This window comes from Anomalospiza imberbis, chromosome 13 (genome assembly GCF_031753505.1).
Source record: "Anomalospiza imberbis isolate Cuckoo-Finch-1a 21T00152 chromosome 13, ASM3175350v1, whole genome shotgun sequence".
In the NCBI taxonomy this organism is placed as follows: domain Eukaryota; kingdom Metazoa; phylum Chordata; class Aves; order Passeriformes; family Viduidae; genus Anomalospiza; species Anomalospiza imberbis.
Window position 1 is genome coordinate 7922303 of NC_089693.1, and position 23301 is coordinate 7945603.

Genomic DNA, 23301 nt, shown 5'->3' on the forward strand with positions numbered 1-23301 from the left:
CGGGGCAGGCTGCGCGAGGTGGCCGCTTTCCCAGCTGAAATCCGAAAAAAGCAAACAATGGGTCAAGGCCGGCATTGTGCGAGCCCAGGCAGGCAGAAGGAGCGCAGCCCGGCATGGCCAAGTTCAAGGCTGGGCAGGGGGCCGGGCGCAGGGATGCTAATGGGGGCTGCGCGGGGGCTGCGGAGCAGGGGGGCCGGGGGGGTCTGCAGCCCTGAGCACCCAAAAACCACCTTACAGAGAGGCAATGATTGCCAAGTGCAGCAAGGGGTGCTGGGTGGAGACACTGGTGGTAGTGGGAGGAATTTGGGTTGCTGGGGGGCTGATGGTGGTTGAGGGGCTGGTTTTGCAGCAGGGGATTAGCGTGAGCTGGAGGAGAACTGATGCTACTGGGGGCAGACTGGTGCTATGGAGGTGTTACGGGGGAACTGGTGTTGGTAATGGATATTACTGGGGGAACTGGTGCTGTAGGGAGGGCTGCAAGTGGAGATGATGGCACAGTGCAGGGCCCTGCTGGTGCAGTGGGCATCCTGGGGGCAATGTGGGCTTGAGAGCCTGGCAGAGGACACAGCCTCTTTGGGTCTGCCTGCCGCTCCAGGCCCGAGCAGAGACCCCCCCACACCCCCTCATCTCCCCGCTGCTCCCCCCTCCCCGGATGAAGTGTGCGGAGACAGGCGGAGCGGCCCGTGGAAAAACACCATGGAGGGCCTGCACAAAGGGGGTTTTATTCAAATTTGTTTAGAGTTTAGCGGATTTGCATGAAAAATGTGTGAGAAAAGCCGGCTCCAATGACCTCATCCCCAGCTGCCATTAATGTTCAATTAAGTGCTGAATAGTAGCAAAGGGGGGACCGGCCGGGACGTGCAGAGAATCCAGGCTCGGGCGCAGACTGTGAGAACCGGGCGGCCCCCCCGACCGTCTGGCCCCGGCCAGCCCCGACGGGGTCCCCCCGCCGCCGCCCCGCTCTGCACCGGGAGGTGCGCTGAGCCCGTCGGGTCTCAGCCCGTCTGGGTTATTCCCCGGATCAGTCGCATTCTGAAGCAGAGTGCCCCCCCGCCGCGTCCAAGGTGGGTGTTTGGAGGGGGAAATGCCCCCTCTCTGCGTTGCCGGGGCTGTTGTCACTCCCCCCGCAGCCCGCCTCGCCCGGCCCGAAGCCGCTCTCCGCCTGGCAGACGGTGTCAAAGCCCAAGTTCAAGTCCACGCCGAGGGGCTCTGCCCTGGGATTCCCAGCTCCTTTCCATCCTCCGCCTTTTGTTCGCTTCTGACAATTGCTCTTTATTTCTTACACACCCCCAGCCTCCCCCCCGCACCCCCCTCCCTGCCCGCTCTTGGCACCGTTTAGCTGTCTGCCTGCAAACTTAACAACCCTGGTTCTTGGTATAAGCACTCAAATTACCCTTCTTTCTACATATAAACACGGCCCGGGGTGTGCGGCTCTCCCCGGCCGCGGGGTCCCCCCGGCACAGCCCGGCTCACCCGCACCGACCCCGGCCCCGGCCGGGGGAAGTTTCTGCTGCGGGACACGGCAGGAGAACGCGAGCCGAATACAGAACCCCCGCTCTGCGTGGCTCCCCGGGGCTAGCGGTCAGGTAAGGGAACACACCCCCCATTCGCTTTTGGGGGGCTGCCTCTGCTTCGGGGCGTGATGACACAGCAGGTTTTGGGGTGTGATGGGAGGGTGTCTCTCTGTAGGGGTTCCCACATACTCCTGGCAAAACCAGCCCTGCCTCGGGCACGCTGATGAGGAGCCGCGAGCCGACCTCCCCCGAGCGTGCGGACCCACCCCCGGCCGGGGTGCGGCGGGGACACTGCCTGGCGGGGACAGTCGGAAAGCCAGGGGAGGTGGCCTTCCCAAACCTGCCTCTGCCCCGGCCTGCCTCTCTCCGCCCCCCTCGAGAGGGGAACACCCACCCGGGGAGCGGACCGCGGAGTTGGGGGGCCTTTGACGGCCGGCACCCCCAGGGCTCCCGAGTACCGACACCCCCGGACCCGCTGCCCTCCGGGACGGGGCTTCGGGGCAAAGTCTTCGCCGAGGGTCAGCGGCACCATCCCAGCTGGGTCACACCTTCCTCTGCACAGGTGTGATGGCATGGGCAGGAGAGGCCATAGCGTGACAGAGGGAGGTGCTGACTGACCCCACAAATAAACCCCTTCCCCCTACCTGCGGTTGGGTAGTGCTGGGATAAACTGGTCGGGACGGGGCGAGTCTGGGGGCCTCTGGCAGATTTAGGTTTTCGTCTGATTTAATTTTTTTCTAAGACAATTTCGGGTGAAGGAGAGGAGGATAAACACACATGCCCCTCCACTTCCCGGGGCTGAAATAGAGATAGCGGATGGAAGGAGCGAACACACCTTCACCGGGGAAGTGAGCAAGGAAAGGAGGAGATAAGAGGCTGAGAAGGGACAGGGAGGAGGAGGGATAACGGGTGGGGAGACAGGAGGGGATCCCCCGAAATCTGTCCTCGAGCCCAGCGCAGCGACGCGGGCGCCCTTCACCGGCGCCCCGGGGCGGGGCGGCCCCGCGGCCCGGGGACACCGGCGGGGCCGTGCCGTGCCGAGGGCCGAGGGCTGTCACGTCGCATCGCGTCACGCAGCATCGTGTAGTATAATAAGGCGCCATAAATGATAGCAGAACATAAGGATATACGTGTTCTTTATATATGTACGGAATGGAGCGCATATAACGCTGTATTGCATTGCAGTCGGGAGCCGCCCCCGGGTTTCCCCCCGCTCCCAACGCCTCGTGGGGTGTGGGGAGGTCGCGCTGTGCCGCATCCCCGCCGAGGATGGGCTGGGGTGGCCGTATCCTCGCTCGGAGAGCGGGGACGGAGCACTCCCCGCTCCGCAAAACAGAGCTCTTCTCTCCCACGTGCGTGTTTGGAAACAGCGGCGTGGGCGCACCCCGGCGCCGTGGGAGAGGCCGCGCCTTTTTTTTTTTTGGTGGTTATTTCAAAAACCCGCACTCTCACCAGTGCCTCCAATGTCCGTCCCTTCCGTGGGCCCGCACGCGTGAATGTACGCACGGCTGCTTCTCCCCACTCGTGCCTGTGGACACCTCTCGCCCCCTCAGCAGAGGAACCAGGGGCGAGCTCCTCCGGGGCACCCACCCGCGGCTCTGCACCCACCGGCGACTTCACGCGGTGCCGGCGGACCCACAGAGGTCACAAATTGCCGGGGGCTCAGCACCCGGGCAAGAGTCGGAACCCCTTGGAAGGAGGGAAAAGACTTTCCCCCGGTCGGTGGGAAATCAAAAATATCCCTGCTCGTGGAAACAGTGAAGACTGGGCTCTGGGTCTGGGGAAAGCGGGACAAAGTGAGCGGAAAGGAGGGATGGAGGTGAAAAAGGGATGGAGAGTTGAAGGAGAGGATGGAGGGATGGAAGGGGAGAAGGAAAGATGGAAGGATGGAGGGGGAGAAGGAAGGATAAAGGGTAAAAAAGAAATGGAGGGTGAAAAAGGAGGGATGAAGGGTAGAAAAGGAGGGATGATGGTTGTAAAAGGAGGGATAGAGGTGGGATAAAGACGAGAGAAGGAAGAATATAGAGTGGGAGAAGGAGGAATGTAGGGTGGAAAATGAGGGATGGAGGGGAAGAAGAAGGAATGGAGGATGGAAAAGGAGGGATGGAGGGAGAAAGAAGGGATGAAGGGAGAAAGGAGGGACGGAGGGGGGAAGGGTACCGCGCCCCCGATTGGCTGCTTAAGCACAAAATCCGGAGGTGGGTTTGCGGGGTGGGGGCGCGGAGGGGCCGGGGACTGCTGGGGGGCAGAGGTGGGTGCTCGGGAGGCTGCCGGCCCCCCTGGCAGCCATTTTGTGGCAGTACCTGCCTTGGTGCCAGGGCTGGGCGGTGGGGCCGGAGCAGAGCCCTGCCCGACCCTCCCCGGCCCGGCAGGGCGGTGAGGGGCGCGGGTGGGGGGAGGTCTCCACGCCACGGTGGGAAACGTATTACCGCGCCCGCCACGCTTGCCCATTGACAGAGATAAACATGCAAATGAGTCTCTTTGCATGTCATTAGCATACAGGCAGATTGTGGGGGGAGGGGCCGCAGTGTGCGCACTGCAGCGTGCTTTAATGCAACACCCAAACAGCCATTGCGGGTCTCTCCCGCCAGCAGCACCTGCGGCTCCCCGCGCCCCCCGCCGCGGGCAGTGGGACCCCATTACCCCCTCGCACCCCACGGCCCGCCGAGCCAACACCGGGGCTGTCCCGCCGGGCACCCGGCTCGTCCAGCCTGCCCGGGGCTGCAGGGCACAAGGATAAGCAGGGATAAATAAAGCCAAACCTCGGGAAGCGGCTGGTTTTGGGGCTCTTTCTGTGTTTTCACCTTTTTCGTGTTTTTTCACCTTGTGCAGGGAAGGAAGCGGGCGGGGAGCCCTCAGCCGCCGCCTCTTGCAGACCCGCTCCCGCCACCGCCCTTAATTGAGTGGCTTGGGTGGAGTGGGGAAAGGGAGTGACAAAGCCGCCGAATTTGGGGAGGGAAGGTGCAGGGGAATGGGTACCCTGGGTAGGAGATCCCCACGGCTGCCGGAGCGGGGGAGCGGCCGGGGTGCGCCCTGCGGGAGTGCGTTTGCAAAGGACGGATGCGAACCTGGGGTCTGTGTCCGTCTGTGGACACGGCTGTGTCCGCGACCTCTGCGAGTGCCGCCCCGTGCGTGCCCGCACACGCGTGCTGCATCCCCGCGCCGTACGCGTGTGCCCACTCGGGTGGGTGTGTCACACCGGCGGCTTACCACCCGGGGGGTGTATGTGCGTGTCCCGCACACGCGTGTGTGCACCAGAGCGAAGGGTGCTCGCACACATCCCGGGCACCCTTCGGGAGCATTTCTCCCACGGGCGAGCACAGTACCCACGGCCAGGGGGGTGCGGGGAAAGGGATGAGATGGGGGATCCCTCCCGGCCGGGCTTCCCCTCCGTGCCGGCCGTCCTGCGGCGAGGGTGGCACCGCAGAGGGCCCCGCCGTCACCTCTCCGGGTTTTCGTTGAAGAGGGAACAGCTCTCACGTCCTTGCGAGGAGGGCAGGCGAACAGTGTGCGACGGGCCGCGGAGCGAGGAAAACGCATCCGAGTGGCAATTCAACCTCAGCGGGAAAAGGAGGGCACTCTCGGCCACCTTTGTGTGTGCCTCCCTCCTCCCTAAATTCCTCGCACATCTGCGGGGAGAGAGCGAGGAAGTGTCCCGGCGCCGCGGGTGCGGGGCTCGGTGCGGGCCCCCGGCGCCCCTGGCAGCGGCTGCTCGCAGCCCGGGGGGACCCCGGGCTGGGAATGAACCCCCGCCCCATTTAGGGGGCACTCGGCGGGGAAGGCACCCCCTTTCTTCTGCGGGCCCCCGAGACATGAAACAGCCCCCCGTCCCACACCTCCCAGAGCAGCGGCTCCTCCCTCTGCAAAGAAATCGGCTTTTTGGTCTCGCAAGTACACCCGATTTTTATTCTTGCAAAGAAACACACTTTTCACTCCTCCAAATAAACATGATAATTTTTTTTAAAATCTTGTAAATAACCTCGATTTTTATTCTAGCAAATAAGCCAGCTTTTCTCTGCCCCGGTGGTTTATTTCTGGCCGGGAATGACAAGGCGGGGAGAGGACGTGGGGACGGACCGGGCAATGTTTTGGGGAGGGGAGAACCCAAACTCCGGCAGGCGTTGAGAAATTAAATCGCCCTGGCTCATCTCCGTGTCCCACCACAGAGGAGATAAAAGCGCCGGCGAATTTGTTTTCTAACATAATTTTTAAAACCCCGAGTATATCCTTTGCCCGTATGTCCTCGGGAGAGCGAAAATTCACAGAGCAGCCCCGTAATGAATTTTCTTCTGCTAAAAATTCCTCCCAAACTCAGTTAATAGATTATGATTACAAATAATGCCGCCTCTTTTTTCAGCGACTATGTATGCAATTGGAAATTAGAAACACCGATGTTTTGGTAATATTATTATTATTATTATTATTATTATTATTATTATTATTATGTGTATAGTTTGTTTTGTGTGTAGTAGGGTTTTTTAAGTTTGGGGGTTGGGTTTTTTTTTTTTTTAAATAAACCTGAAATATAATTTTCATAAGCTTAAGCAGCCTTTCAGAAGAGGACTCTGGATAAAATTCGGAGGTTTTGCCTTTTAAAACGACAAAAGTGTTAGGCGAAGGTTCTGGGAGAAGCCCCGTAGCACAGACAATGCCGAGCGGGGATGTCTCTGTCCGGCGTGTGCCACTTACAGAAAACATCCTTTTAATTTCAGTCTTGAGTGAGAGAATTCCAAGAGTCTGAAAAAGTGATTTATGGAGACCTTGAGACCTGCGGCCGCTGGGCCGGCCCCGGCAACCCCGGCCCCGGCCCATAACAGCCCCCGAACCGGCTCTCCATCCCCCTGTGCCCGATTCCTCCAGGATCAGGACGGCAGGGACAGCCCTGAGCTGCCGGGCAAAGTTGGCAGCGCTCGGCAGGATTGCTGCCAGGGCTGTGTGGGGCTCAGGGTCCGGCCGGGCTCTGCGGAGCCGGTCGCGGTCTCGGTCCAGGGCTGTCACCGTCTTGTGCCTCCTAGCCCGGGCACAGCCCTCACCCGGGGCATCTCTGGCTCCGGCTTTGGGGCCAGCCACAGGCGGGGAGGAGGAGGGGAATGCGTTTAACGAAAGAGGGCTGTATTTCTGGCAGCAGGGCCGGCTCTTTGTCGCTAGGACCGGGCAGGGCGACCCCGGGTCGCTGCCACCCCGTTTCACCGTCGGGGCACGGCGGGGAGTCCACACCGTCCCCATCACCGGGAGCAGCTCTCACGCCGACGAGGGCGGAGGCTGACCGAGCCGCTCGATAGTCATTAAACAGCCCCTCGGCTGCACTGGCGTCCCCTACCCACGATTTCCGCGCACTGGCGGGTGTGTTTGTGTTGGAGTGGGTTTCGACCGGTGCCAAACCACGGCCCGTCCCCACAGTATGGCCCCGAGGCTTGACGGCCGCTGCGGCGGGTGATCCCAGCCCGGTAACGTAGGGAAAAGGAGGCGAGAGCTCAAGATCGGGCCGGACCAGGGAGGACCACTCCTCCCTCGGGCCGTCGCGACGTGGCCGGAGGATGCGAGGGGACCCGGCGGCGCCGCGCCCCGACGGCGGCCCCGCCCCTGTCCAGGGTCCTGAAACAGTCTGGGGCCGCCGAGTCCGCCGAGCAGCCGACGGGACGGGCTCGGGGCGGGGGGCGGCGGAACCCCGCGGAGTGCGGGTGGGACCCCCCTGTTGCGGGGAGGGACTCCTCGGGTGCGGGGCGGGAGGCGTTGATGTATGGGGCGGGAGCCGGGAATGCCACCGAGGAGACGGTGGCTCTCACGGCGGCGAGACGGGCCGGCAGCTGTAGGGCCGGCCAGCGGCCCCGACGGCGCGTTTCCATGCGCTATTCTTCCCCGATTTACTGCTTGTCACCGGCAGCTCAATGGGGGTCCCCCCCGTCTCCGGGACCTACGCTGCCTTCCCCCTCTCCCGCCCCCGCCGGCCCCGGGGCCGCGCAGAGCCGACCCCCCCTCCCCACCCCCCGGCACACCGCTCTGCCCGTCGGCCGCTCCCCTGCGCGGCTTCGGGGAAGTTCAAGAAGTTGCCTGGCCCCGCTCCCTCCGAGCAGAGCCAGCCCAAACACCAGCGCCTGCCCCGGAATATTTCACCGTTGGGCAGAGGGAAGGGAGGGGGGAGAAGGCTTAAATCCACCCCCCCAAGCCCCTCGGGCTCTAATCTCCCATGCATCGTTACAACTGTCCGCAGCGAGGCGGGGGAGGCCGGGCTGCAATTAGCTATAGAGCCGCTCGCCTTGCAAACAGAGGGGCTCGGATTATTGCAAATTCATTTCTATTTTCCAGGCCAGCGCTTGTATTCTCTGTTAGCATAAGAATAGAGCCAGGCCCTGTGAACTCCTCCGACCTACTGACCCCTCTCCCCAGAAATGAATAGCAGCACTTTCCGTCCCCCCCCCCTCGCCAGCCTCTCCAGCAGACTCGAGCCACGGCCTAAATTCCTAATCAGGGTAATTTAATATATCTTAAGCCCCTGGCTGCTTTATTTTCACTCCTTTTTTTTAGTTTGTTTTAGGCATTCACTGGCTCTCACCCCGTCATTAGAGATCCTTATTTGACGGATATAAGAAGCTGTTATGAGACTACAAGTCTCTTTTTATCTTCTAAATAAGCTGTGCTTCCCCGTAATTAGAATGGTGTTCCCAGCCTTTGAGGCCTTTCAGGGCCGCCTAACAAAAAACTTGCAGGAGCTGAATAATCCCGAAGTACAGACTCCCCGGCCCAAGCAAAGAGCCGGGACAGAGAGCCGCGCCGGGCGGGGCAGGGGGGTGGGAGGCGGCGGAGGCACCCACGCGTGGGCTGCCTCGGCTCCTCCAGCAGGTGTGCAGGGGTGGCCTTGTCCGCGCCCCCGGAGCGTTGGGGGTTTCGCTGGGACCGGGACAACCGCTCGTCCTTTGTTTGCGGCTCTACTCCTCGCTCCTCCACCCCTCTGTGAGGGTCTCGCCCCCTGCCACACCCGCACTTGTGACAGCGTGACCCAACCCCACGGGACAACCGCGGCACCTGGCGCTGCCCCGGCCCTGCAGGGCCCCGCGGGTGTCCCCGCTCCCCGCGCCGGGAGATGGACCCCAGAGCGGCCGGCGGGGCGGGGGGGTCCCGGAGCGCCCCCCGGGAGCCTCGCGCCGTCGAGGGGATCCCGCCGGGGCGCGCCGCCCGCCCCTCATTGGTCAGCGCGGGCTGACGGGTGCGCTCGGGGCTCGCGGATTGGCTGGCGGGGCGGTCGGGCTTGGTGTCGTCACGGCTGCTCGACGGGGCTCCCCCGGGCGCGGGGACGCGGCGGGCGGTGGGCGCGGGGGGCCTGTCCCCTCCCGGGAGCGGCCCTGCAGAGCGGCAGCCCCGGCTGTGCCGCGAGAGTACCGCGTCTCTGAATATAGATATACATAGGTGTGTGAAATAGATGTGGAAACGCCGGGAAAGTGGCTTTGGGATAATTAGCCTTCTTGATGTGGTTGGAGAGTTATCTAATCCAGAGGAGCCTAAAGGCATCATTACGGAGACAATATTTCAGGAAATCCAATTCATTGGAGCAAAAATATGACATTCATTTTGCTGGTTATGTTATTACAAATATCCTTCAAAGCCGACATTTCACACGCCCTCCCTCCCCCCCAGAAAAAAAAAAAAAAAGAAAAAAAAAAAAGAAAAAGAAAGAAAGTGAAATAAAATAAAATAAAATGACCAGACTAAAAGCCCTAAAGCTATGGACTGGGAGCTGGGAGGAGGAGGCCGACGGCAAAAGGATCAGCCCTCAGCTTCCAGGACCCGAACGCAGAGAGCTGGATAGAACACGAAGGTCTTTGATGCTGCAGGAGCTCCCGGAGTGGGGCAGAGAGCTGTGAGGGGTTCAGACAGAAACAGCCCCAAACACCGGACACCAGCGCTGCGGCTGTCGGGGGGCCGGAGGAGGCCGCCCCACGCTCGCCTTGCGCTGGGCTGCGCGCTATTTTCAGCTCTTCCGCGGAGAAATTTGAGGGGCGAGCGGCGGTGGGCGGCGGGCGGCGGGCAGAGGGCAACGGGCAGGACGGCTCTGCCTCGTACGACCAATCTCGGAGCCGAAAAACCACGGCCCCTTCGGGCACGGCGTCCCCTCTGCCGGCGCTGCCCGGAGCTCCGCTGGTGCGGAGCGCCAGTGCCACTGGTGATACTGGTGCGACTGGTGCCCGCCGGGGAGCAGCTGGCCGGGAAAGGCTCTGCCGGGGTCTCCCTGCCCGGATCAGACCGTTTCCCACCTCTTGTGTTTAGGGCCGGGGACAGGCGTGGGGCCGCAGCCGATGATGGGATGGCTGTCAGTCGGTCAGCATCTCCCCAAATCCCACTCAACGAAATCCGCCCCTTGGAGCGTCCCTCGCCTCCCCTCCGCACCTCAGACCGCCGGGCACCCGTCCTGCTCCACGGAGGGGCAGGGACACGCGTGGGCCTCCGCCGTCGCGCTGCGCCCCGCCCGTCTTTTTGTAAAGACACGGGCAAAACGGGGCAGGACAATGCGGTTTCCCGGCCCTGGCCGGCAGTGTCGGCGGGGAAGCCGGGCCGCCCATCCAGCTTCGGTTTCCCGAGCCATGCCGGGCTGCGAGAGGCCGACGGCGGCTCGTCCCGGCGGGGCGGCGGCGGGTGTAGGTCCCGAGCCGCGCCCAGCCCGGCTCCTCCAGCTGCTGCCACGTCCCCGCTCCAGCTCGCAGCCTGGTTGTTTTGTTTAATTAAACTCAATGTCAGTGTTAATTTTCCGCCTGGCCGGGCAGCCCTGCCTTTGCCGGAGCCGGAGTTTGGTTACAGATGTCTACGCGCCCCATCGGGGCTGCGCCGAGCCTGTGGAGACGCGCTGCACCGGCCACGCGTGGCCACGGTCACGGGTTCGTGGCTGTGGCCGTGGGCTGCGGGGCCGGGAGAAAGCAGGGGCCGGACTTCCCCGGGACCCATTCCCATCAATGGCGTCTAGGTCCTGCAGGGGCGAAAAGGGTGGGCACTCATCGTTGTGATGTGTGTCGTGTAGAGAGCTGTTCCTGTGTGTCTCGCGTGGATTTCTACGGAGAACAGGGAAACTGGTGACAATCCGTCCCGGTGGGGTGGGAGCGAGACGCTGGGAAACCTGGAGGTGCATTTTGGGAGGGAGGAGATCCTTCCTGGTGCTATAGGAAAGAGGTCTCCTCCCGAGGTTCATGCCTGGCTCTGGAGGGTAGAGATGCTCCAGGGACAAGTGGAGGACCCCGGGCCACTCCCAAACCAATGTCAGCTCTGGAGACGATTCCCTCCCTCCCCAGAGGTGTCCCAGGCCAGGCCAGGGCACAGGACAGTGACAGGGAGGGGACAATTTCTTGTCTGCTCCTGACCTACTTTCTGTAGAGCCCTCAGCCCCAGCTCATTCATTGCCTTTCCAGCAGCCAGGCAGCTCTCTTGCTCTCCCTAATTACTTTTCCAACCCCTCCAAACTTTTGGTGGTTGCAGCACCCCAGGTGGCTGCCAAAGCAGCTTCCTGTGCCAGGCATCCAGCTGGAGCATCCAAGCCCCTCTTTCTGCAGGCTGGACTCTATTTAATTCCTCCCCATACAGCAGCTATTGCACAACTCCAAGATACCTCCTCCCCCTGCCCTGCTGCCTCCCCAGCCCCTGTTGGATGCCCTCAATGAAGCAGAGACCCATGTGGCACAGGGTGAGCCTGCTCCTCACCCTCTTCTCTGGTCTATCCTGAGTCATTCCTGACATGCAATGTGCCTTTTGGCTCTTGCGAGTGCCCAGGCTAATCTTTTCACTCCATGTCTTGGAGTGCTCTTCCTCCATGGATGTAGCTGTTTCCTTGACATGTAGGTAATGGATTTATTTTCTCTGTGCTCAACACTGAATTCCTCCTCCACTTGAAGGCCAAGTTCATTAGCACGATGAGTTCCTTTCCATAGCCCTCTACACAGTGCCAGATTTTACGTTGGAGCAGCAGTGAATATTGTCCTGTTGCTACTTCCTCCCTCCTCCCTGGCACTTCTGAAGGCTCGTACTCCGGTCTGCTGTGGGGGCTCCAGCACTGACTGCTCTGAGCTGGGAACCCCTCGGGTTTGTTATGCCACTTTGTCTCCTAACTTTTAACCGGTTATTCATTCCCCAGCTGCTTTTCAAACTTCCCTTCTCAGCAACAGGCTCAGCCTTATTTACCAAACAATCAGGTTTATTGCTGTTTCTCCCCATTCTTTGTTACCATTTCTATCTGTTTTCCCCATTAAACTCAGGACGTTGTGGTTTTCCGGACCCCCCGTAGAGCCCTTTTGGGGAAGTTGGCTATCCTCCATTCCTATTTACAAAGACCGATTCACACAGGAGGCTAAACTACAGCTACTGAAATAGCCATTTCATATTTAACTTCTTCTGAAAAGCCTCGCCTAAATCCCATCTTTTCTCACTGCCTGTTTCTGTGCACTCGATCAAGCTGTTTTGCAGCCTGTCCTCCTGCTATCGGGGCCACCAGGGCATCCGGGCCCCCATAAGACTGGGAGATTTTCTGTGAGATGATGGTAACAGTATCCAGTGTAGGAGGATCTTCATTGTGGGGGTTCATACCACTGTCTTCTTCATTCTCTTCTTCTGCAGATTGCAAGCCCCTAGACATCCACCTCTGGTGCTTTTTATTTGTTTATCATCAGCAAACCATTCCTAGAAATTGCCTTTGTCCTGCTTTGTTGCTTTATGTTGATGCTGGGGAGTTCACTTTGGAGAGGAATTGAGGATGGGATCTGGGGGCTATAGGGGGCCACAGCCCTTACATGGGTGACTGGCAGAAACAAGCCGCCATATGCCTGCCCCACCCTTATGGGGGGGATTTACTTCTACCACCTGTCCCTAAAACTCCCCACAGATTCTTCTCTTTCGGTGGTCACCACGGTCAAAGTATCCCCACCCCTTTACCAAGACAGGCATCACATCTCAGGAGAGAGAGGATGGATGATGGTGGGCCCAAAACAGGAGAACCTGGAGGGGCTGCAGAGCTGGCCAGTGCCAGTCCCTGAGGAGATCCAGCCCCCTGGCATGTGTCCACCCTCTGCCTTGATGGAGGTGCAGGTGTGAAGAGGAGGAAAGTGGGCCCTGCCTTATTGGAGCTGCTCGTAAACAAAGCCACTTGAGTGGAGAGGATTCAGAGAGCCCAACAGCCGCAGGAAACTATAATTACGTTTAAATATTGTTAGCATCATTATCTTTTATCCGCCATCAGATTAAAACAATTATGGCATTTTCAGGAATCGTCCTTGGCATTCTCTTGACCGACGTTATCTGTCAGGCAGGAAATGTGATTTTCACTTGGAGAGGTGCCAGCCACCATGCGGCCGGTCCCACAGCCCCTGAGATGGGAGAAGCCAGCAGCCAGGGTGAATTCCCATTTTATGGAGAAGCCCACGTTCAACCCCATCCCCTGTGGTCAGGCATCAGTCACTCCCATATTACTCTGAGTTTTTATCGATTTGCCTTAGGATTGCCAAACGGTGGCAAGGAGAGGCAGAGGTGAGGACAGCAGCCTGTGCCATCACCTCTGCTGGTGGCTGTGGCAGCGTGCTGGAGCGGGTGGCCTTGGCAAACACAGCTCCGTGCCTGAAAGCTGTGGTGAGCAATTTACCCGAGGAACTCATTTCAGGAGATCTAGTCTAAGTTAATTAAAGATGGCTGGCTGGGGTCATCGCCTTGGCAACAATTAAGGGCAGGAAAGACGCCTCATTAGTAATAGTTTTTAACAAAAACCATAATTTTTCATATCAAGACAATCCCGGGCACATAAGACGGGGGGCAGGAGGATGCTTTCTATCTGGCTTTCTCTTTCCCCACCCTGCCTGTGGGTTAGCTCACAAGGCAGGACTGAGAGATGAGAAAGCAGGATTGAGAGGAAAAGCCCCTTTGCAGATCTGTGTGCTGGTGAGGGTCTGGTGGCCAGTGGCCAGTGCCTGGGCAGCAGCACCAGAGCTGTGGAGAAAGGGGCACGGGGATAATGGGGGTTTTGCCTGGAGGGCAGCAGGTGAGATCCAGTTTCTTGGGAAGGGGAGAAGCCATGAACCGGCCATCGCTGCTGTGCAGGGGCTGCCTGCATATCCTGACCCAGGGAACATCGTGCCAGGCTGCTACCCCAGCCACCGGTGATGGGGTTATTCCTCCAGCTGTGCCTTTGTTTTTTAATTTCCCCCTTGTACTCAAGAAATCTTAATGCCGCTGCCTACTAATGCCAGGCTGGGCAGAGCAGCTTTATTTTCTACTTAATTAACTGTCATCCAGTGATTGATCAATTAATGATGGAGCCATCATGGTAATGCTCTGGGAGCTGGTGCGCCGGGGCCAGGCCGAGTCATGTGCTCGCCTTCCCACTCCTACCTGCTCCGGCACCCGGCACGCTCCCCCCGGCACCAGGGCTGTGCCGACTTCTCTCCTGACAGCAAAGGACACTGTGACAGATGGAAAATCCCTTGCTCCCAGGAAATTTGGCCATTTACAGGGCAGCTGCATGAGGGACTGGGGACCAGCAACTGGGGACTAAGAGTGATGCTCCTGCCCTGCCATCCCTGACCGGTGTCTGGGGGTGGCAGAGGGGCCACTTCCCTGCTGGACACAGTGCCTGCTGCCGTGTTAAGCTCTAGCTCAAGTATTTCTGCAGCTTCCCCTTGCCTTAGTGGCATTTTGGTTGATTTTGACCACCTAGGTGATGCTCTCACCGCTGACCAAAAGGAGTCAGGGTTCAGCAGAGCAAGCAGCAGGGCAGCTCTGCTCTTGGCCTCCTCCTTCTCCTCCAAAGTTGCACACACAGCTCAAATGGGAGAGATAAATATAAACTCCACTCAGATATCCATAGAAACAGAGCTGGAGATGGAAGACCCCATGCAGATAAAAACCTTTCTCCTTCCCACACGCTGCTATTCCCAGTATTATTCCAGAGCATTTTATAAAACCAGTAGAACTGGGCAGGGACCAACAGAAATGACCAATAAGGTGTTAGCAGGAAAATCCCGGAACAGGGGAAACACTTTTTCTGCTGAATAATTCATCTGTTCTAAAAAACCCTATCAAGACTGTGTTTAAGAAGGGGTGAGGCTGCACCTGGAATAGTGGGGCCCGCCGGCACACACGTGCACCGGGCTGAAAGGGATGCAGCGAGGAAGTGGTGTAAGTCCCGTCGCTTAATTACTGTTTCCTCTCCGCGCCGTGCAGAGTGCTGAGATGTGGATTTGATGTGCTGAAAAGCGTCTGGCATCTTGTCATGCACCAGCCCATCTCCAGCATTCAACAGCTGGAGAATAAACCTCCCCACGCACCCCCAGGTGTATTCCTGCACCTACAACATCATCGCCTGTTTATCTACGGCTCGGTCCCGGTGATAACGTGTTTGTTCAGACAACTCTGACTGCTGGTAGAAAAGAAACCGAATTGGTACCAAAGGGAACCAGCCGCTGCTCAGGGCTGCGTGTGCAGCTCCTCCTCCCCACCGGCTCCAGATTGAGTTGTTTGTCTCATTACATCCCTGCACACACATCCGCACCCACACACCGACACATATATAATCCCGTGCGTACAGCCAGGAGAAAACCTTATATAGTATTATAAACATCATGCTATTTTTTGAATTAAAGCTCAAAACTGTTCATTGGAGATGACACACGCAACACGTTCAAACCCAAGAATAGGTTTGGAAGCAACTCGGGAAAATATCAATATTCTCCAGCGTTTCCTTACATCCCAAATCCAATCCAGCATAATTTCTGCTATCAATAATGCATGTTTACAGGGAGAAGACATTCAAGGAGGCCCATGGCTCAAGCCCATCCTCCCTTTAGGGGTGACGTTTCTGCACTTCCCTGGGCTGGGAGAAGGATTTATTTCACCTATCCTTATGGCAAGGAAGCTGTTTGTGGAATTAAGCCCCCTGGGAGTTTTTTGGGTGAAGAAAGAGCCTTTTCTCTGCCTGCTCAGTGCCTGGAGGTGCTCGGTGGTGTGAGGTGTGGTGTGCCAAGAGAAGCTTAGGCAGTCGCTGGGCTCATGCTGGCTGCCGAGCTCCCACATGTCGTGGCCATGTGGAGCCCAGAAATAAGCTGAGGTTTGGGTGGCAAGAAGGGGTTTGCAGTGTGCCAGGGTGGGGGATAAAGTGGGGAGTGGGTGGCAAAGCAAATCTCCCTCGTAGTCACACAAGAGAGAGCAGAGATCTGGAGAAATTGTGAATTCATTTGGAAAAGTAATGGCTGAGCACCCTCAGCATCTCCCTGGCTTGTCTCCCCATCGGCTGCACCCTGTGTGAGGCAGTGGGAGCTTGGCAGATCCTGGGGGGCTTTTGTAGGACCGACCATGGGGTGGAGGAGGAGGAGAGGCCACTGGGGAGGTGAGCTGGCTGCTCCTCCACACAAAGGGGCCCGGACCAGCGGTGCCCAGCATGCCCTGACCCCATGTGGGGCAGTCAGGAGGGCACAGATATATTGTGGCCAGCTCAAAAAGATGGTTCAAGACAGAGCTGGAGCAATTTAAAACCAATTAATAACTGTAAACTGTCCTGGCCCTTGCTGTTCATTAGGCAACCACAAAGAAACTTTATTTTAGAGTTGCAAGTCCTCTTTTTTTTTTCCAGAGAGAAACTTTTTAAATATGTAATTGGCTCTGGGAACCAGGACCCAAAGGGGTTGCAAAAGCAAGGGAAGCAATTGCCTTAATCAGTCCAAGATCTCTGATTTATTTATGTATTTATTTCTATTTCAAAGCAGTGCTGCTCATCATATCAGAGCCTTTAGAAGCACAATTATTCTCTCGACAGAAGAGCTAACCTAGGCTGCGATTATTTGCCTTTCTGAAAGGCAGCGGTTCCCCGTCAGCCGTCCTTCCCACGAACGCAGTCCCGCTTCCGCATCTCTCCGAGCGATTTTAGCATCTGAGAAACATTCCCCCCAGCCTTCCCATAGCCACAGCCTGCCTGAACACCCAGCCTTTCTGCCGAGCTTCCCAGCTTCAAAGAGTGGGGCGAGCATTCACTAAATAATGATTCTTTATTCCTGTTCTTTGGCTGCTTTTCAATCGGTGGTCGGGAAATGTGCTCACATCTTTATGGCTTGTAAAAGACACTCGAGGTCACAGGTGGAAGGAGCTGGGCAGACCCAGCCCCAGGTGGGTTTTGGAACATGGGGGTTTGCTTGTTTTTCACCCCTGAGAAAAGCTTTATTTCCAGACTGTGCCTGGAGCTGGATTCGGAGTGGGATCAGGGTGGAATTCAGAGGCGATGCTCTGCTGGCCTGCAGAGACGGAGGGTGTTCCCGCAGCAGAAGGGAACAAGTGGAAAGACAGGAAAAGAGGGAGCTGTCCTTTGAAAAGAAACCTTGAAGCTGCAGTGGGATGCCTGGGGTTGGGGCAATGCCCCAAGCCCTGGCTGCCCACCGCGGGAGCACCCATCCACAGGGTGAGTGGGCAGGTCAGCGCTTGGGATGGGCAGGCTGGTTCCTGCGAGGTCAAGGGGGCCACTGGGGTGGATCCTACTCTGTTCCCTCCACCAGCTGCAAATTTTGCCCCATAAAGAGACAAATCCCTTTTAAGTGACAGCCCTGCAAGGATCCCCATCTCGGGGGGCTGAGCTGCCCCATCCCCGGAAGGTTCCCACGGCGAGCGGCGATACAACGCCGCGTCCCCAAGCCACCACGGGGCTCCTCGGCAGCAGCACGAGCCATCCGTGGGCTCGGAAGAAATCCTCGCGTGTTGTTTCCCCCCATCCCCGTCCCTGCAATGCATATTTTGCAAAGGTTTAATTGGCAGCAATTATTAACTAGCACAGACCCTGGAAACCTGCCAGTCAGGAAAATAATGAACCATTTTAATACACATTCAGCCCGTAAACAAATGTGGCTGCCAGAACCATTGCGGCCGCCTGGCACTGGGAGAGGCAGCACAGAAGATCAGCAGGGAGACCCAGGGCAGCCCCACTGTCCTTCTGGCACTGGGTGACAGTCTGTGTCCCCAAGGCCACCCCGTGTCCCTGTGGGAAAGGCCTCGCCTTTCCCTGGGGGCTCTCCACGGGACCCCAACACTGCCCTGAAATAGCAGCATCAGTTACGGAATGGAACCAAACCCATGTAGATTTAAAGTGTAGATTTGGGCTTTGGGATCGTTTTGGTGGGTGGAACTGTGTCTGTGCATCGGGAAGTGAGCACAGGAGATCCCCAAGGCTGAATCCTGCAGAGCATCCTTGCTCCCTGCCTTGCCCTGCATCCCTCCCTTGCTCCCCCGAGCCCAGCTGGGGTCCTGGCCCCTCCACCCCGACTCTCACAGTCACAGGGAACAAACCCGCTCTCCCCTGGCAGATCCCTCCTTTATCTGCCGCCAGGCTCCCCCCAGACAGGTTTCCAGGGCATTCAGACAGTGGGCAAACAGCCTCCTCTGCCCGCTGCAGGCAGGAGAATGAGATGCTGTGTCCCTAGAACATCCCTGGGGTACTGCCATCCTCCAGCACCCCTTGGCACCCCCCTGGCATCCAGCTCAAAAAGGCAGGGCCCCCTGCTAAAAAAAAAAATATGTGGGACACAGGCTTGAAATTTTTCATTCAGGGAAATATTTCTGCAAAGGAGCCGCTTTAGGTTTATTCTACAAGAGATACATTTTTCCATGTTATTTTTTAATTCTCTCTCTCTCTTTCTCTCTGTCTTTTTTTAATAGTAAAATGATGGTTCTTTTAACTTTCAGTAATTTGTGGAAATTAAAAAAAAAAAAAAAAAGAAAATAATTTGCAACGTGACCCAGATTTAAATGGCACTCTGAAATGGATGTCGCCTGGCTTTGTTTTTTTTGCCTTTTATTTTTATGAACTGACTCCCAGAATGGTGAAAAATCTCTCAAATCTAGATCATGAAAGTGTAATGAATTGTTTTCTTGATTTTTTTAAATGTCCCTGACAAATAATTATTCTGTATCTGAAAGGAGATTAAAATAATCTTCGTTTTACACGTAGCTCACAGAAGCATGTTTTACCATTGGAAAATAAAGTAAAATAGTATAAACCAGAGAGACTTAAAATATATAAATTAGTAAAAAGGTGGAATCGGGTCTTTCCTCGGGTTCATGTATGTAAAAAAGGCATTTTTATATCTTGCCTGAGCTAAGACTATTGCTGCCTGCTTTCAGAAGTGGTTTCTTCCCTTGAATTAAGTACCAAGGTAGTAAAGATACAGTATTTATAAGCCAAAAAATAAAGCAGGCACAATTTATTAAACAGCTACAATGTGACAATAAATAATTTTAATGTCAATCAAAATCGGATTATTGTCACTGAAATTTGGATTGAAAAGATAAAAGCCTGAAAGGAAGAATTGAAATCCAACACTGGAGACAATTCCAATATCTTTGTTCCTTGCAATAAATATTTTGGGTGAGAGTTTAAACCAGCTCATTCCTAATTTGGGGGGAAAAAGGTTGAATGTGGTAGACTTTTAAGAAATATACTAAGAAAATATATTCATGTTTGGGATTGGTGAGAAGAGCTTTTTTTTTTTTTTGTGAGAAATAAAAAAAAATTTTATTGTATTTTTAAAAAACTGCTTGGGTTTTAATTTTCTTTTCAGTGTCAGACAGTGGTGGGAGAGGGATGCTTTTCTTGACTCAGTGAATATTCCCTCTTCTTCCTCTTATTTTGGAAAACCCAAACTCAGCACCTCTTGAATTAAATGTGGGCAAACTGCCCATGATTTGGGACGGGCGTTTTTTGGTGCAGTCGCACTCCAAAGGCCCAGGGAGCCCCGGCTGCTGTGGGGTGCTCTGCTCCCACACAGCCCCAGCCCCAACTCCCTGCCTGCCCTGCTGGGCCTTGGGGGCAAGGACCCCTTCCAAAACCCTCTCTGAAACATTCCCCTTTGCTCCCAGGGATATTCACAGGGGAAGTATGCACATCCAGGGTGAAAAAAGCCCTTTCTCAAGGTGGTAAAAACCCCAGTAATTCCCCTGGTGGGGAGCAGGACATGTGGGAGAGTGGAGGCCAAAGACAGAGCTCTGGGAGAAGCATCCTCATCGCCTGTTTTTAACCCCCAAATGAGGATGATGAGGATGGGGTGCAGGCAGGGCTGCTCGGTTCCCCTGAGGGGCTGAGACCGTCTGGGCAGGAGAAGGGTCCCTTCCCAGTCCCCTTCTTGACAGCATTGCCCAGCTGCCCACCGGCCTCCGGCAGCGGCTCTGCCTTGGCACCGAGTTCAAACCGTGCCTGAACCGGCAAATATTCAACTGGAGTGGCCGAGGCAGAAACACTCCCTGTGTCTCTAGGGCAACGTGTTTGTTCTGCATCCCAATAGTGCCCAATCCCTCCTTGAGACAAAGCTCCCAATTGCTTTTACAGGGATTTAGGTGCATGGTATAAATAAATACGCCTATTTATATATATTTAAAGGTGGGCATGTGCACACCAAATTAATGTCCAATATTGGTGTAAAGCCAGGGTGTCAGAACACACACGGATGGAGGTGTGGGCGAGGAGTGGGATGTCTAAGTTTGTCCCCGGAGCGGCTGATGGATGGACAAGGAGGAACCGGCGGGGGCCGGGTGGTTTTAATCAGCATGTGTGTGTGTGTGTGACAATAGTTGGGTGAAGAAGGGGACCTGACACCAGCATCCTTGATTTGTTATAAATCACACACATAAAAATTGGTGGGGGGGGGGGGGGGGGAAATTAAATCTTGGGGATTGCAGTGCTTTTAGTGCCAACTCAATCCCCAAGCTGGAACAAAGCTTTGCCAGCCCTGAAATAAATGATGCTTCACCTAATGGCTCTTATCCCTTCCCCACTGCCTCCGACCAGGCAGCTTTAGGATTTTAATGATGCCGATGTGATAAGAAGCAACGTCTGGGCCTGGTGCTGATTTTTACCAGCAAAGGTAGCCCTGCCAGGTGGGGTGGACGCCCTGGGGACTCGTGGTGGGGAGGGGAGGCTCGTCCCCATGTCCCCAGGTCCCCGCTCGGCCGTGGCTTCGCTGATGCTCCGCAGCCGCCGGGCTCCTCTCTCTGCTCAATTGCACAGCGCGCAAATGGAATCGCTCTCCTCGCTGTGTTTGTGGCCATGGGAGTGGAAGAATTACATTGGGCTGAAAATAGTATTTACTTTTACTGATTGAAAAATAGATGTTAGGAAAAAAAAATAAAAAAAAAAAGCAAAAGCAGGAATTGAAACTATAATTACAACAAACCATATGTAAACTCCCAGGTAAACACTGATTATACTGTGTCATTTCAGCCAGACTTTATTAGCAAGGGAAGAACAGAATCTTCTTTCTCTCTCCGCCCGCAGCGGATGCAGCACGCAGGATCCCACTGCCTGCCATTTGCAGAACACTTTTCACCCTAAAAATTCTCAGGTTCGTGGCCTGATCCTGCATAGCTCTCATCAGCTGCGTTTCCTAGGTGAGCTGTGCCATTCCCCTCGCGTGGCTGCAGAGTGGGGCTCTCAGGGTGCTGCTGTGGGTGCAGGCCTGAGCTGCCCCCTGGCATATCCTCTTCCTTGGGGAGAGGCAGGGAAGGGACTGGAGTGTGCCAGGGGAAGAGAAACTCAGGGCGTGGGACCCAGCCCGCTCGCTCCTACAGTGTGTCTGGGATGGGATGGGATGGGATGGGATGGGATGGGATGGGATGGGATGGGATGCCCCAGCTGCAGCACTCCCTTTCTCTCAGGCAGTTCACAGGCCCAGCTCCAGGAGGACAGGGCTGGCCAGATCCATCCTTGGAGAAAAGCTGGAGGAGATGAGTGGCTGTAGCCTTGCCAGGCCCTTTTCTTGCTCCCTAGCAATGGAGCCAGACCCCCTTTGTCGGGGAGCTGCTTCCCCAAAGCCCAGCACCCCAAATGCAGCAGAGGAGCATGGCTGGAGTATTGTTCCTGGACATCTGCGTTACACAGCATCCCCCTCACTGCCATGGTACAAGGTCCCACAGAGCCTCCAAAATCTCTCCTCCCTGCCAGGTCTGGTGGAGACAGAGCAATGCCATCACGACATGTCAGTGTCCACTGTGCCACTCTTAGGACACCTCAGAGCAGGTGCAGCATCCCCTCCTCTGCCCTGCAGTGCAAGGATCACCCGGTAGCACTGTCCCCTTCGGATGAATATTTGGGGAGCTCTTGCCGCAGTTTCCTTGCGGGGTGGATGAGGGGAGGTGGGAACGGAGGGGTAGAAGGAAACCACGAGTAGCGTGAGGAACGCCAGGTATCCTTACACAACGGGGCTGAGGGCTCGGCGGCCTTACAGCTTTGCCATAGTGGCACCCTGTGGCAAAACGCATTACTACAGCTGGCAGGGACTCCGGAGGGGGACACGGCCTGGGGGGCCCTCGCCCTGGGGGTTCACCCCCGCGGGGACACTGGCAGGCAGGGATGGGGTGCCGGGGGCTGAAGAGCCGGTGATGCCCTCCACCGTGACATCCCAGTCCCCCGTGGCGGGTACCACCCATCTCCACGGGGTCAGCCAGGATGCTCATCCAGCCTAGCCATCCCCTGGGATGGTGCTGGAGCACTGGCAGGCTCGCTGGCCATCGCACGCGTGCTCGCCTGGGGCTTTCTGGTAGCATCCGAGTGGCCGGGCGGCGTGGGCTGTGTGGTGATGTGGAGAGGGGGGTGTGTGTGTGTTGGTTTTCTCCTCCCGGAGCAGACCCGGAGTGACGGAGCGAGCTCTTTGTCTGCCTTCGCCTGCCTGTCACGGCTCCCGGCGTTTCCCAGCCACCTTGCACGGCGCGCAGCCACTTTGGCAGGAGCTGTCTCGGAATTTTAATGCGGCTGATTAACGCGCCACGGTGTAATCGTGGAGCCAGCCGTACCCCTTCCCTAGCCTTGCCTTTTGGGGGAATAAGTAACCAAACCCAACCAGACTCCCCCACCCACGGCGCCTCATCCTATTCTGAACTGAGCTAGAGAATGGGACTGAACTGGAGGCAGGAGGTGATGCCAAAGGAAGAGATCCTGATGTCTGTCCTGTGTCAGCCCAGAAAGCTGAGGGGTGTAACAGAGATGCCTCTGCCATCCTGGCACAGAGGTGGTTTTGGGGCTGGCACAGGGATGTGTCAGGGGTTGTGGCACTGCGTGACACGACAAGGACTTTTGGGAAGGGTCACCTCTCCCTCTGGGAACAAGGGTGAGCAGTGGAAAACTCCAGGCAGAAGGGGAAGGTGAACGGGAAGAGGGTGGAGAGGAAGTCTGCGTGCAGAGCAGGGAGAAGATGGCTGAGCAGATCTCTGTGCCACCCAGGAGATGACGAGGGGGAGTTATTGACACAGAGGACACATTGCTAAATTTTCAATCTGTCCCTTTCTTAGGTGGTGTTGACAGAAGAAGATGGGTAGGAGATTTCAATGGCAGGCACACGTGTCCCAGGAAAGGGTGAGACACCAACAGAGATGGAGCAAGAAATGAGCCTTGGACAGCTGCAGGAGAGAAACCCAAACCTTCTTTGCAAGTACGGTCACCTGCAGGCTGGGGACACCTTATGAAATACCCATCTCTCCAGACATCTGAGAGCATCAAGCAGCCATCAGGACGTGGCATGGGTCCCATCAGCACTGGGGAAGGTGCAGGGCTGAGCGAGGGGCTGGGAGAGACTCTGCACCCCTTGTCTGTGGAGCTCTTAGAGGAGAGAGGGGTGCAGGAGGAGACCCCTCCTGAACATCAGCTGCTCTGGTGGGGCTGTGCCAGACCTCCACTGCAGCCAAAAATCATACGGGGAAGAAGAGACACCGAACCGCTCTTCAGCGGGGTGGGGCTGCAGGTGCCTGCCAGGCTTGGCATGGGGATGCTCCCAGCTCCACTGGCCTCCCTGTGGTACCCACAATT

At 56.8% G+C, this 23301-nt stretch overlaps 1 long non-coding RNA gene across 1 annotated transcript; it reads left to right on the plus strand.

Annotated features, from left to right (window-relative positions):
- Positions 1-236: 236 nt before the first annotated feature.
- Positions 237-23046, plus strand: LOC137481820 (uncharacterized). Its single transcript, XR_011003703.1, has 4 exons — positions 237-1586; positions 20725-20891; positions 21445-21685; positions 22788-23046. It is a non-coding gene; the product is annotated as an uncharacterized lncRNA (long non-coding RNA).
- Positions 23047-23301: the final 255 nt, after the last annotated feature.